The sequence below is a fragment of the Dromaius novaehollandiae genome, chromosome 3, assembly GCF_036370855.1.
Source record: "Dromaius novaehollandiae isolate bDroNov1 chromosome 3, bDroNov1.hap1, whole genome shotgun sequence".
Taxonomy (NCBI): domain Eukaryota; kingdom Metazoa; phylum Chordata; class Aves; order Casuariiformes; family Dromaiidae; genus Dromaius; species Dromaius novaehollandiae.
Genome location: NC_088100.1, coordinates 92,916,750 through 92,929,766, shown reverse-complemented (window position 1 = coordinate 92,929,766; position 13,017 = coordinate 92,916,750).

Genomic DNA, 13,017 nt, shown 5'->3' with positions numbered 1-13,017 from the left:
TTGTATTATTTAACAAATGAAAGGTCAAAAGCACTGCCATTCAGCAAGGTCAAAGGTTACCATCACTGTTATTAAACAGTTTGAAAGCAGTTTCTCCCATCAGTTGCTATCCCAGGCTCAATCAAGAAGCAGCTCAGGACTCAGGCAGCCAGGAGGGAAATACACAGGCATTAAGCATCATTCATATGGTCCCTGATCAGGCAGCTTTTCTCTGAGACCTGCTTCAGGGAGGGAAGGTCCCATGCTCCAGCAGAGCACAGCAGTCTCCTGTTGGAGCACCAAGTTGTCCTGGCTCTACCCAAAATGGGCATATACCTGCATGCCACACCATTAAAGCTCCGCTCTAGTTCAGCCCCACTGCCCCATTAGAACTGGCATCCTTTGGGGCGAGAAATCAAACTCGGGTTCCCCTGCGCTGATCCTGGGCAAGATATTGAAGTCCACAGAGCCATCTGCAGGGTCAGAGTCAAACATCTTGATTCAGCCAGATATGTATGGGTTACTGCTCAGTGCATGATGGTTCCTGCATGCCTTGCACTGCTTCATAGAACATTTGGAAATGCCTTTAGTGCAGTAGTAGGAAATTAGCTCATCTTCCTTCGTGTTCATTTAGGATGCCTCACATGAAGAGAAAGAAAAACAGTTATTGAGCCAGTGGCCTGATCCATGTCACCTTTCTGTTGGTACAGATTATGAAGGCTGCCCTAGAAAGAGTCTTGCAGGACAAATGCAACATTGTCTTGGGGTCTACTAGGCCATCACTACTCTTAAGCTATATTCCCATCCATGGTCCTGGACACTTCTCCATGTGGTGAGGACAGCCTGAAGTTCGTTCTCATGGAGCGAGATGCAGATGGGGGTTATTCCTCCCAAGCGTGCTGAATACAAAGTCTGACCTTCCTCCTGATTATCTCAAAAGTTCAGACTTTACTGGCTTCAGAAATATTGTGGCTTTGAATGCTTTTTTGCGTGCACATCACTGCTGGATACGATAGCTGTGGCAGTAAAAGACAGTAAACAGAAAGAAAAGTACAGAATGTTTCTCAATAAGGAAGGCACGATACATGGCTGTATAACTGAAGGGGAGGAGATTGTGAGTGATAAACAGCTGAACAAACTTAAAGATCTGCAAAGTGAAACCTTGAGCTATGCTGAGCATAAAATAAGGAACTGGAGCTGTGTAACAGTTGAACAGCAATAGAAGGGACTAGGGATGTCCCTGCCTCTTATAGTACAGGCACTTTCCTCTGTCTTGGAGATTGTACTAGATGTGGAAAAACTCTGGGAATGCTTTGGCTGCAAACTGTTAGAAGAAAAAAGGTTTTTTGACTTGTCCAGGACTAATGCCATTTCCACTAAATGACACTTGAGTTAGCTGTGTACTGGTACTAAAAGATTTGGAGAAGAAGGGGTGGAAGGTGCTATGTGTACCATGGGCTGGGGTTCACCCACATCTGGAATCCCTGCAGTAGCATTCTCAGTGACTAGTTAGCAAGAAATCAGGCTAGTAGGTCAGGATGAGAACAGCTGTGCTGAGATAAAGAGGAAATCCATAGGGCGGCCATGATAAGCTTTCCCTGGAGATTGTCTTTGACATAATCCCGGGCAGGCAATATGTCCAAAAAAAAAGTAGTTATCCTGCCATAGTCAAAGAAGACAGGCACCAGAGCCAAAGAATTTTGTTGCATTTGTAACATGAAGTTTTCTATATCCTTCAGTTTCATTTCATGCTTTTCACCACTCCCCTAATAGCATCCATCTTCCTGACTGCTGTTGGCACAGGGCACAGGTAAAGAGTTTACTGGGTAAGAAGTAATGTGCTGATTATATCATCTTGCCTGGGCATCACATGAGTGGCTGCCATTCTTCCAGCTAGTAACTGAGTATACACACCTTCCTTTGTGTCTTTCAGGTACCCAGAATAATGAGATGCAGCCCTCTGACCTCGCACCCCCTATGCTGCCAGTCAGACTGCCTACAGTCTGAGTGGGAGGATGCTCTTTAGGAACCCTGGGAAGGGAAAAACAGCACAGTGAGAAATATGGAACTACAGTCCTGACTGTAGTTAGGCTTTAGGAGGATTTAATGTATGGATGTATATATTACCCACATTTCAAGCTGCGCATCATCCTAGTGTCTTGACACTGTGATTTAATACATTTACAGATTACTAATACAGATTACTTGAGACATTCTAAGAGGATGGGCATCTTCCACTGTAGCTAAGATTGTCCAGTTCTGGGTTTGGTGCTTTCCTGGTTGCAGTTTGCTCCCAGTGATCCCTGGTCTTTACAAGCTCAGTTTTGGGGGCTAACTGACACCCAGCTCATTTCTCTAAGCTGCAGTTGCTGCAGTGAGATGCCGGAAGAGCATGTGTAAAAATGTCTGGGTCCTGAATGACTTAGGGTCTTCAGAAACGTGACCAAGGTCATATATTGCACAGAGAAATGAATCAGCAGCCATCAGTAAGTACAGTCATGGAGTAACAAAGCTTAACTAACCTGTCTTTGAAAGAAAGGGCAGCAAGTTCTGCAGCTTGCAGGTGGTTCCAGACAGAACATTCTGTAACAGCTTGGCACAGAGGCAACAAAGCCTGGGTGACATGTGAGGAAAGCATACAATCATTTGGCTAGCTGATGATGCTATAAGCATTTCTGGCCTACCATCTGAGAGCCCAGAGCAGAAGTGGGGAAGTGAGACCAGAGACACTCTGGGATCAGAACTAATTGGTAAGACAGATCTCATTAATTGAAGATGAAATCTTCAGAAAACATCCTTCTAGCAAGCTTTGCTTTTATAACTTATCTAGGCAGAGCTTATTCCAGTTAGAGACATCCACGTTTCTTCCTTGGCCAGACAGTCAGAGAACACTGACCTTTCCTCAGCTCACTTTCTTTTCTCACTTCCAGCACCATTTATTTTTTCTCAAGTTGGCATTTTCCAACCTGAAATTTCTGCTCAGTCTCAGGCACCTGCTTAGAGCTATCGTCTTTGAAATTGTGCAGGAGGTAGAGACTAACTTGGGTGGGGATGGGTGGCATCAGATGATTGCAGACTAAATCTGAACTGTCCTCCCAGACTGGTGTTTGTGTTGCTGTCTCTGGGGTACTGACGCTCTTCATGTAGCTCAGCCATCCCCTCAGTAAGGCTTTTGCATTTGTGTGGATCCACTCTTGCCACCTGTTGCTGAAATATTTTGTTTGAATAACCCAGCTGTGTTGTGCTGACACTTTTGTGTGGTTTCTTTTCCCAGGTACATTATATCTGAAAATGGGAGGAAAAGAGGGTTCCCTTTACTGCATTTGCTGCAGAGTCTGTTTCCCTGCTCTCTCCCCTCCACATGTAGTGCGTAGGCCTTCCTCCGCTCAGCTTTGCAGTTGAACTAACAAAGGAGGATTTTCCTCGTTTTTACTGCAAGACTAAGTAATATGTTTTTTCTAGTTTTGGAAAAAACATTACTTGTCTGAAATCTCCAAACTTTCTTTCCTGCCTATGTTCAGATCTGGGCTGAGACTGAAGAAATCTGAGATGGCCCAGGAGAGAGAATAGCAGAGACCTCAGCCTAAACTGTTTGAATAGCTAATACCCTTTCCAAATACTGGCACCTGGGAATCCTTTAATGACTTGGATGGCGCTTTGGGCAGACAGAATATCTCATTTCAAAAACAAAGACTTATTATTATTATTTATTTATCTGCCTTAAATCTTACAAGCAGTTAGAAAGTAACCCTTTCTTCTATTATGTTTTGGCCTCTCTGCTGGATATCAGGAGGCCAAAATGCGCTCTCGTTTACTCTGATGTAATAATCAGTGTAAGTCTATCTATATTCAAGCAGATACTTCAGATTTACATCAAATTTTCTAAGAGCAGAATTTGTCACTATTCATGTAATGAAATGTTAAACCCACACTGCCCATTCAGAAGGGAATTCTATGTGAAAAATTTCAAATATTAAATGGATGTGTGCCCCCAGCACAGCTACTGAAAAGCTAAGTCAGCATTTGTAGCTGGGAGGGGAAGGAGTGTCACCAAAAGAAGTAATAGACCACCCTGTGAAATGTATCATATCCTCTGTGCTGGGAAATTGTTTTAATCAACTGAGCCTTTATTGACATTTCTTTATTGACAGATCTCTGGTAGGACAATTTTTTCCTTCTTGTCTGTTTAGATACCTCTACTAGTTCTGAAGAGAGAGTACAGTCTGTGGTTTCCTGGGTGTGAATGAAGACTCATTCAATCTTAATAACCTGATCTAGAGTCATGATCCTTTGAAAATTATTTCCTACCTGTCTCCTGCTTGCCTTGATTTGTCTGTCTGTGTCTGGATCGCTCCCAAAACCTGATTAACTCTATATAAACATGATTCATAGGCTTGAGCCACACACTTGTGCTCGCAAACTCCAGCCTTCCGTGGTTGGTTCTCTTTTCCAATTCTCTGATCTCTAAAGGAGTGGAAGAATTAGTAGCAAAATGTAAACACATAAATGCTGCAACTTTAGATACCTTTGTTTTAATGAGGCTGGCTTACATCTGTAAACTGCAAGGGTGGAGTGCCACTCAGGGTTTGTTCAGCACATAGGAGAATGAACTCCCCTGCCCTCTGTAGCCCCACGTGTGGTCTCTACAATTTACTAGAATACAAGTAATATCACATATAATAATCAATGGATACCGATTTGTTTCCTGCAATACCAGTAACTTATTTGCCTTTGCTTTTATCTGCCTCAGCCTCAGAATTTCCTGTAGCACAGTGACCTTGTCCAGCAAGGGCATGAGGCCATTCCACATCTGTTCCAGGGCAGTTTTCTGGGTGATGAGAAACCACTTGCCCAGCCGCTGGTGTCAGTTTGTCAATGCAGCAGCACAACATTATGCCACTGGAAAAGGGGGTGGACCTCCCATACTCAGTTGTTTAGGTTTTATAACCAGCCAGAGGAATATTTCATGCTCACAACAACTTTTGGGGCACAGAGGTGCATCTAAACTGTGAGGCCTGAGACTGTTTCCCAGGTCAGGGGCCCAGATGTGCACCACAGTCACATCCTGCTTTCTTGTCAGGATGCAGCCTGGGTGTGCACCTGTCCATCCTCTCTTCCCGCCCCTCCCTGCCATGCTTCCTCGTTTCCAATGGAAAGAAACCTCGACTGATGGCAGGGGAGCGGGCGCTGTGGTGAACTCGCAGTTTAGACAGCCACAGTGTCTCTTACGGTTCACCTCAAACCAACATCAACACATCACAAAGCTGGACCTGGCACAGTAGAGTCACTACTAGATGGGCTGTGTCACAAGCGTCACGTAATCTGGTTGCCAGCTTCTGAGTACCTGAGGCATGCGGACTCGGACTGCAGTGGTGCTTTTGAACCAAAATTACTTTCCCAGAAGACCTCCATGAGGCAACCTCAAGCACAGCTTGTTTTACAGTTACCACTAGCAGCAGGTGTGAGTTAAGGTACATCTACTTTCAGAAGAGAGCCTTTCAGGTCAGTAATAACTGCTCTGGGTGTCTCGTTCTGGGACTTCAGTGGGTCTTTATGTGTAAATGCTGGCTTAATCTCTTTCAAAATGAAAAGCAATGTCATGTTTCCTTTTCATTTGACCGTGGCTTAATTTTTGCCCCTGTTAACTTAGAATCACATCTTGGCAGTTTGGGATCATTTATCTTTGAAGTGATGGGCCACAGCTGTACGAACTTTGCTGAGAGTAGGCTAAATCTGCAGCCTATTTCAAAACATTATCCACTTGGTGTAGGCAGAAATAGGAGCTCAGGTAAGCTGTTAGATGTGTGTGTTGTTGAGTGGTTGGAAGAACCTTTCTTATGAAAAAACTGAAATCAGAAACTATAACTGGGTTAAAATACAGGTTTGATGACAGCCAGAGGCTACAAGTTGAAGCCTAGGTCTGCCAGAAGTCAGTGGCAAAGCTTTAGTTGGTTTTGCTGGATCAGGTTTTCATCTGTAGTGTGCAAATGAGGAGCCAAGAGAACAGCATCAGCAGAATAGGCAGTTGTGATAAGGTAGGGTACAGTGCTACATGTTGCATGGAGAAACAAGATTATAAATCTACAATATGAACTTGATGAAAAAGTTAAAAGGGTTGTGAGCCAGCTACATACAGTATTCTGAAGAAGAGCTGTAAGATGACCTCATGGGAGATGATTACAGCATGACCTGGGGCTCTGGTCATTAGGAGTGCCTCTTTCCCAATAAAAAAATCACAGCTGCTCTACATTAGTGACCAATGTGGACTCCTAAGGGGAGAGATGCCCTGCAAATTACTTGTTGTGAGAGCACAAGGACATGGTTCAAACTCCCAGAGGATTTCTGGTTACAATTATATAACAATGCTAAAGTCCATTGAACTGATTGCTCAAGCCAGAGCTAACCTTGGCTGATGACTAGCTGCCTTGTATGTCCTAAAAAATCCTACATGGTAAACATCTGTAGACTTTGTACACATTAGAGCAACCCCCCTGCTCCCTTAGTCTGTAGCAAGAATATCGAGGCACTCATTCCTGCTGTATATACATTAGGGATTTGGTTTGCGGGAGGCAGTATGCAAGAGATCTCTTTTCTTCGTTTAGTGTGGCATGAAACAGCACCTCCTTGAGTGCTGTAAACAATGGCTAAATAGTATCATTATCATTTCTCCTCTCCTCCATCGTTTTTAAACAGATATTTAATGCCAATAAAAACTGAAGGTAGCGAGGGAAGCTTTTGTTTGTGCGCTTAATAAATATTTCTATTTTGTAAGTATATTTTTTAAGGATTCTTTCTTTGCAGGGTTATGACTCTAGAAAAGATCTGGTTTGGATGGATGAATCTCTCTCACCTGGGTTCCATGTTCCAGAAACAGATGTGTATTGTGTTCTATGCACAACTCAGGCAGATTTTCCATTGTTTCAGAGGTTGGATCAAAAAATAATGGGGTTAGTGAAGGTAGCAGTCGAGACAGCAGGCCTGTGAAAGTAGGCAAGGCAAGCAGGGAATGTAGATTTCATTGAACTGATTTTTGCACAGCAGAAGCTTGGTAGACAGTGCCCTCTTTGTTCTACAAAGAAGAATGCATCTCTCTTAACCTTGCTATTGCAAGCAAGTAAGAATCTGGCTAAGAAGCATGTTGAAGAGGTGCCAACAGTTCAGCATGGCCTGCTTAATCTTCATGTGTTTGGAAATCTTGTGCAAGTCAGGGCTCCTCCTGCGCAAAGTGGAGACTATGACAAATATTTAAGTATAGCCATTTGTGTATCTACAGGGAGATCTAGCAGACATGGACATGCAAGCCTTGGTAAGCAGCAGTAAAGAGGTGCTTTGACCCTCCTCTGTAAGAGCACCAGAACTGTATCCATTTTAAACACTGTTTCTGCTGAAAGGCTCTTGGAATTGGGAGCCTCTGTGATTACAGGAGCTCCTGACAGGACCCAAATACGGGGATCCAGTAAGATCCACACTCACTGATATTCCCTGTTCCCCTACTACATTTCACCCTGGCTCCTCACAGACTGAAACCTTCTCTCCCTTTCTAATTTTGGTGGCAGCAAGGAGATAGTTCTTCCGAGGTGTGCTGACTGCAGTGGCACCACAAGAATGGGAGCCCTCTCATTTGCTTGGGAGAAACACAAAACACAGAGGTGCCAGGGGCTAAGAGCAGAGTTTTCATACTGTAGGAAAATAATAATTCAGGGCTTAGAAATAAACCTGCTTGGGGAGGATCTTTAAGTACCCTGTTGCACGTAGTGGTGGGGAAATGAGTGTTGCTGATGGCCATACTCGGCATGTAGGGATGCTGCAGCTGCTGTGCCTGGCGCACGCACACAGGTGCTATAGAGGCCCACGGCTCCTCGCAGTTCCAGGAACTAGAGGAAGAGGCAGCCAGGAGGAGGAAAGAAAACACAGACTGAATAATCAGGAAAAGAAGATAAACTGTGCTGAGTGGCAGCTGGTCTTTAGAGAGCGGGCTGTGTAAATAGCCCAAGGGCCTTGTGCATCATCCCCGGGAAGCTAGTCCCCAGAGAGGGACTCAGCTGGATCACCACCTCACTCCACATTGGAGGTATGTTTACTTCTGCACAGCCCTCAGTGTTTCCTGTGAAAACATTCCCCTGCTCATAACGAATATATGCTGACCTTTCAACAAGCAATGTTTCCCTTCCGTGTCTATACACATCTGTCTGTGCCAGAAAAAGCCTCCAAATAAATTATTTACTGCTCATTCTCTTCTAGTTCAGCGGGGAGACCGGCGGCCAAATAACAGGATTCTTCATTTTGTCCTCAGTCCATGCATAGAAAGCATAGCTTCTCCACCTGTATGCTCTTACATTTGAAGCAAAAACTTGCCCAGCATAATTTTCGGCATCGTATATACTGACAGCTCTATACCAATAGTATTGTAGTGGTCAGCAGGGGCGACTTCTGGAGGAGAAAGGTAGCTTGCCAGCTCAAATGAAGTTTCAGTGCCTGCTATTAACTTCGCTTCTGGCTGTTATTGTACAAAATATCATTCAATGACTAGCTAACCAAAGTCCTTCTAATCTACTCTAAGTTCCTTTGTGTGTCTACTATGTCCCTTTCTTTTTCTTTTCTTCCTCTGCTGTGTTTCCCTCTTCTCTCTCTTTCTCTATCCCTCCCCTGGATCTGCAGCAATGGGCCTTGTTAGGTTCATTCCCTGTAATTCAGTTTCCTGGTAGATTTGCTAGTGCTGGAGGCACACAGCAACTTTGGCACTGGCTTTGACATGATATCCAGTGATCCTGGCAGAGAAACTGATTCTAGCCTGGAACTGTGGGTTTTCTTACAGGGTTCTGCAGGGGCCCCAGAGTGGGGAAGGCCTGAGGAGAGGAACAGCTCAAATGGTTTACTGTTAAACAGTTTCTTGATAGAAGATGAAGTTTGGATTAGAACAGCAGTGCTGTTCACACAGCACTTTGGTGCCTTCCAGTTCTGCTCAGTCCTTGGGCTGTAGCTGTTGTAGCAGTGAGGTATTTGGTCTTGTACCGCCCAAATACTCATGCTCTCTTCCACAGTCCATAGACTTCAGCTTCCACCCTCCTTTTCCACATATGATGCTTGTCATCACCCAACATCTGGTTCAGCAAAGGAGCTGTGCAACAGAGAACTTTCAGTGACTGATTCACTCTAGGAAATTAATAAATAAGAAACAGTACTTGGTGCAGTCTACACCAATGGCTTATTGTGTGTTCTACAGCACTACAGACATGCTCCGTGGCACAGCCGAGGCCCCTGTTCTGAGAAACTGACAGTCTCAATTAGAAAAAAGAAATGGCAAGAGACCGCAAGGATGAAGAGAGACGATATGCTTCACGGCCAGGGAACTGCCCTCCCTCCCAAGCATGCACATTAGTTAGTATGTTTACTAAGAACAAGAAATGAACCGAGGGATTAACTGTGTCTTTACTCTGCAAGTGAGAGGCAGATAGTACAGAGACAAACCAGAGAGTGTAAAGAAAGTGTGAAGAAAGAGTTTGGACTTTGCACATTCAAAAAAGAGGTGAAAGGGACTCCTGGGAACTACTCCTGAACTGGTTGTCCTGCTTCTTCACTTCTCTAAGATCTGCAGTGTCAGTTAAGGATCTGAGTCATCCTCTTATTGTCTGGTGGTGGTGCCCACAGGCTCTAAATGAGAACAGATCTGCATCACTGCAGTACCAAGGAACTTCTGCTGTGGATCAGAATCTAATTGCACTAGGCATGCAAACAAACACACACACAAAATCCCAGAAAACAGAGAAACAGAGGAAAAAGCAAAGTCTCTTTCAGTCTAAGTAAGTGAAAGAAAGCACTGGAGAGAGAAAGCATTATCACCTCCTATTCATGGATGGGAACTGGAGCATTAAGAGATCAAATAACTTGCTCAAAGTCACAGAGAAGGTGGGCCAGGAAGTGAACTCAATCCATTAAGACTCCTTGTTTGCAGTCCCATCTCTTCCCTGGGTAAGGACTCTGCTCCACCTCTGCAGGGCGTGTGGTGATTTAGCTCACACGCATTCGCACTCAATAGTCTGAAAGACATAAAACTCCTGTTTTAGAGCATAAGTCAAGCTGTAGTTTATAAGGTATAAGAACTTAACTTTGGGATTTCTGTAAGAACTAATACTGCTCATGACTGGCCACTCAATTCCACGGACCCCTAAGACTCAATCCGATGTTTTCTATGGTTACGTGCACTTGCATCTCTGACTTCTGTAATTCTGACAGCTTACAGGAGGTGCAATAACCACCTATATGTCCTTACTAAGGGCAATGCCTGAGGACAGGAAGTCAGGGAAACTGAAGACTCTGAACAAAACTCAGTCTAATGCCAGCAATTTTTAATGGAGATTGTCTTCAATGTCCTCTCAGAGAAAGCCTATCTGGAAGTTGCTGAGGGATGGAAAAGACAGCTTGTTTTTCCAGAGGCTGAAGGGGTTGCAACCACTTGTTGTATTGCAGGTGGGCAGTGGGCACACAGCTGATGACTCCTGTGAGTCCATCAATTTGCCACTGTCATCACAGCTGCTGGAGATCCATTCCTGCATCCTGCACTCTGTAAACAGCAGCTCACAACCACAAAGCACTAAGCGTCTCTGGTCCAGCATCAGCTCAGGGAGCCAGAGAGCTGCTTGCTGAAAGCTGCCTTCTGTTTGCTTGCAGACGTGTCAATATTTACTTAGTGAGGCTCCACTTTTGCCCAGCTGGAGCATGACAGCTTTGCCACTCTTGCACTCAGTGGCTCTATCTTCCAGCATTAACATCAGGAGGTGATGAGTGACCAGGCTGGCCTGATAAATGAGAAGAGGTCTGCAAACAGAGAACAGCAAACACTTCCTGGGGGGCTCAGGACACCTGCTGAGAAAGATGTTCTTTTTTTGCAAGTATCAGGTAGCATATGATGCTGTATTAGGAGAGAGATGGGAAAGGTGCTATGCTTGGCATCCGGTGCTGGGGAAGGCAGAGCTTTGAGAGGGGTACGAAGTGAGTCATTTAGGGGGCTCTGCAGGGAAGGCACAGTGCCATCTCAGAGCTGGAGCCCTGCCCCTGGGCTTTCTGCAGAGCCTGGAGCACACTGCAAGAGGAAGGGAAAGGCAGCCCAAGAGCCTGTCTCCTAGTGCAGAGTGTACAGAAGATAGGGAAGGCAGGATCTGGGATAGACTTCTGGGGAAAGTGCAGTCACAGGCTGGAAGGCAATGAACTCCACTCCACGATTACAGCTGCAATCTTTCAGTTACCAAACATGTACACATGAGCTATTACATGCAAATAAAAATCAAGAAGTGAGTTTCTGCCATTAAATTTTCAGGCTTAGTTCTCTGGGATTCAACAGCTAATTGAGGATACTGTAGTGGTAGGCACATTACGGCTAAGTGGTTGAATTTGCCCTGAGCTTACTGGCATGTTCTGTTCTACATTAGATGGACAATAGCTCTCAGAGGTGGTGAATGGCAGAGGGGAGGGATCAGTAAACAGTAGAAAGAGCTTAGCGGTGCTGAGGGAGAATATTCAAAAAATGAATAAGCTGTTCAGTTTGGCTTGTTTCCTTTTGGTTATTTATTTTTGGTTATTTCTTTCAACTTTCTCCTTCTATCAGAACCCTCTAGGCAAAGAAATATAAACTACTCAAGACTGGGACTTTTTGTAGTGTCTAAGTGACACAGGAGCATAAGTTTTACAGAAGTTGACTTAGGCACTTTGGAAAAAAACCTCAAGGACTGCAGTGTGGGTGGCAGCATTTCCCTGAGGATTTAGGAAAAAAGAGAGGCTGATCAAGGAGGGTATCAGGAGAGGGAGTCCATCCATCCCATGTTTAAGTAGTGGCTTGGTACAGCAGAGTGCAGAATACAGGAGGCAGGGCTGTAGAGAACATTGAAAGGAAGGCTACGAACAATGAAGGGAAGGCATGAAAAAGATAAAAGAAAAGGAATAGCATGGCTTACGCAAGTGAGGAAAACGAGAAGCCCACTCCGGCCAACAGAAGGCTTTTCTGATAGCAAGTTTTGTGTCATGGATGGCCTAGCTTGGCTTGAGACTAATGACCCAGTGGTTCGGATCTCCTGTCCCATTATTGGACATGGATTGGATTGGATTGTTTCCCTCAGTGGGGCCAAGTTTGCAGTTTCAGCAGGGTGGGAGGCAGCATCCTGCAATTAAATGCTGATGTCTTATGATCATGGGAGTTCATTTAAAGGAATTTTTACAAAAAGGCTGCCCCATGAAACAAGCTCCCATGGCACAAAAGGGTATCACTGGGGCTGCACTCAGTACGGTGAACAGTGCGGGGCTGTGAGGATCCCAGCCCTGCTGGCCTGAGCTAGCAGAGCCCTGGGCAGACAGCAGCTGCATTGGACTGCCTCCCAGAAGCAGAGTGGACAAGATCAGCCAACATCTGTTCCCCTTTAATCTCTTGTTCCTTTATGTTTTGGTGTAGAGCTTTTGTATGTAATGAGGTACACACTCTGGCACATCCACAGCCACTCTCCTGAAGAGCGGATCTTGCAGACTGACAGTGCTGCGACAGAAGAGCTCTTTGCAGCTGGGATGTTTTGGGAGGCTGCGCAGGCAGACTGCAAGTGTATTTCTGATGTTTGCAGCCCCCCACCCCCACCCCCCCACCCCCCACCCCCCCCCACCCCCCCCCCCCCGTCCTACCAAAATCTGCAGGATTCCCAGGACTCACCACGCCCTACTGGGAAGAAGCTGAACTGGTCAGGTAGGTTCACCTTTGTATCACTGTTTCCAGTTGTTTTGATTATATGTGGCTCATGTCAGGACAAACTCCAGGGCTTCCTTTCATTCACACCCCATTACGCAGTTAGTGTCTGCTACACTTGCACCTGCAGAGTCTGCTTGCCTGGAGCCATTGGTGCTTTTAACCTCATGTGTATGCCATTTAATATACTCAATTATGTTATCAGAAGTGGAAAAAGGAGAATAATGTATTGAATCCTAACAATCTTCCATAAAGGCCTTGTGCTTTCTCAGCTTCCACTACTGCCTCCAGAAGCTCATTGAGACTCTGGGAAGAGA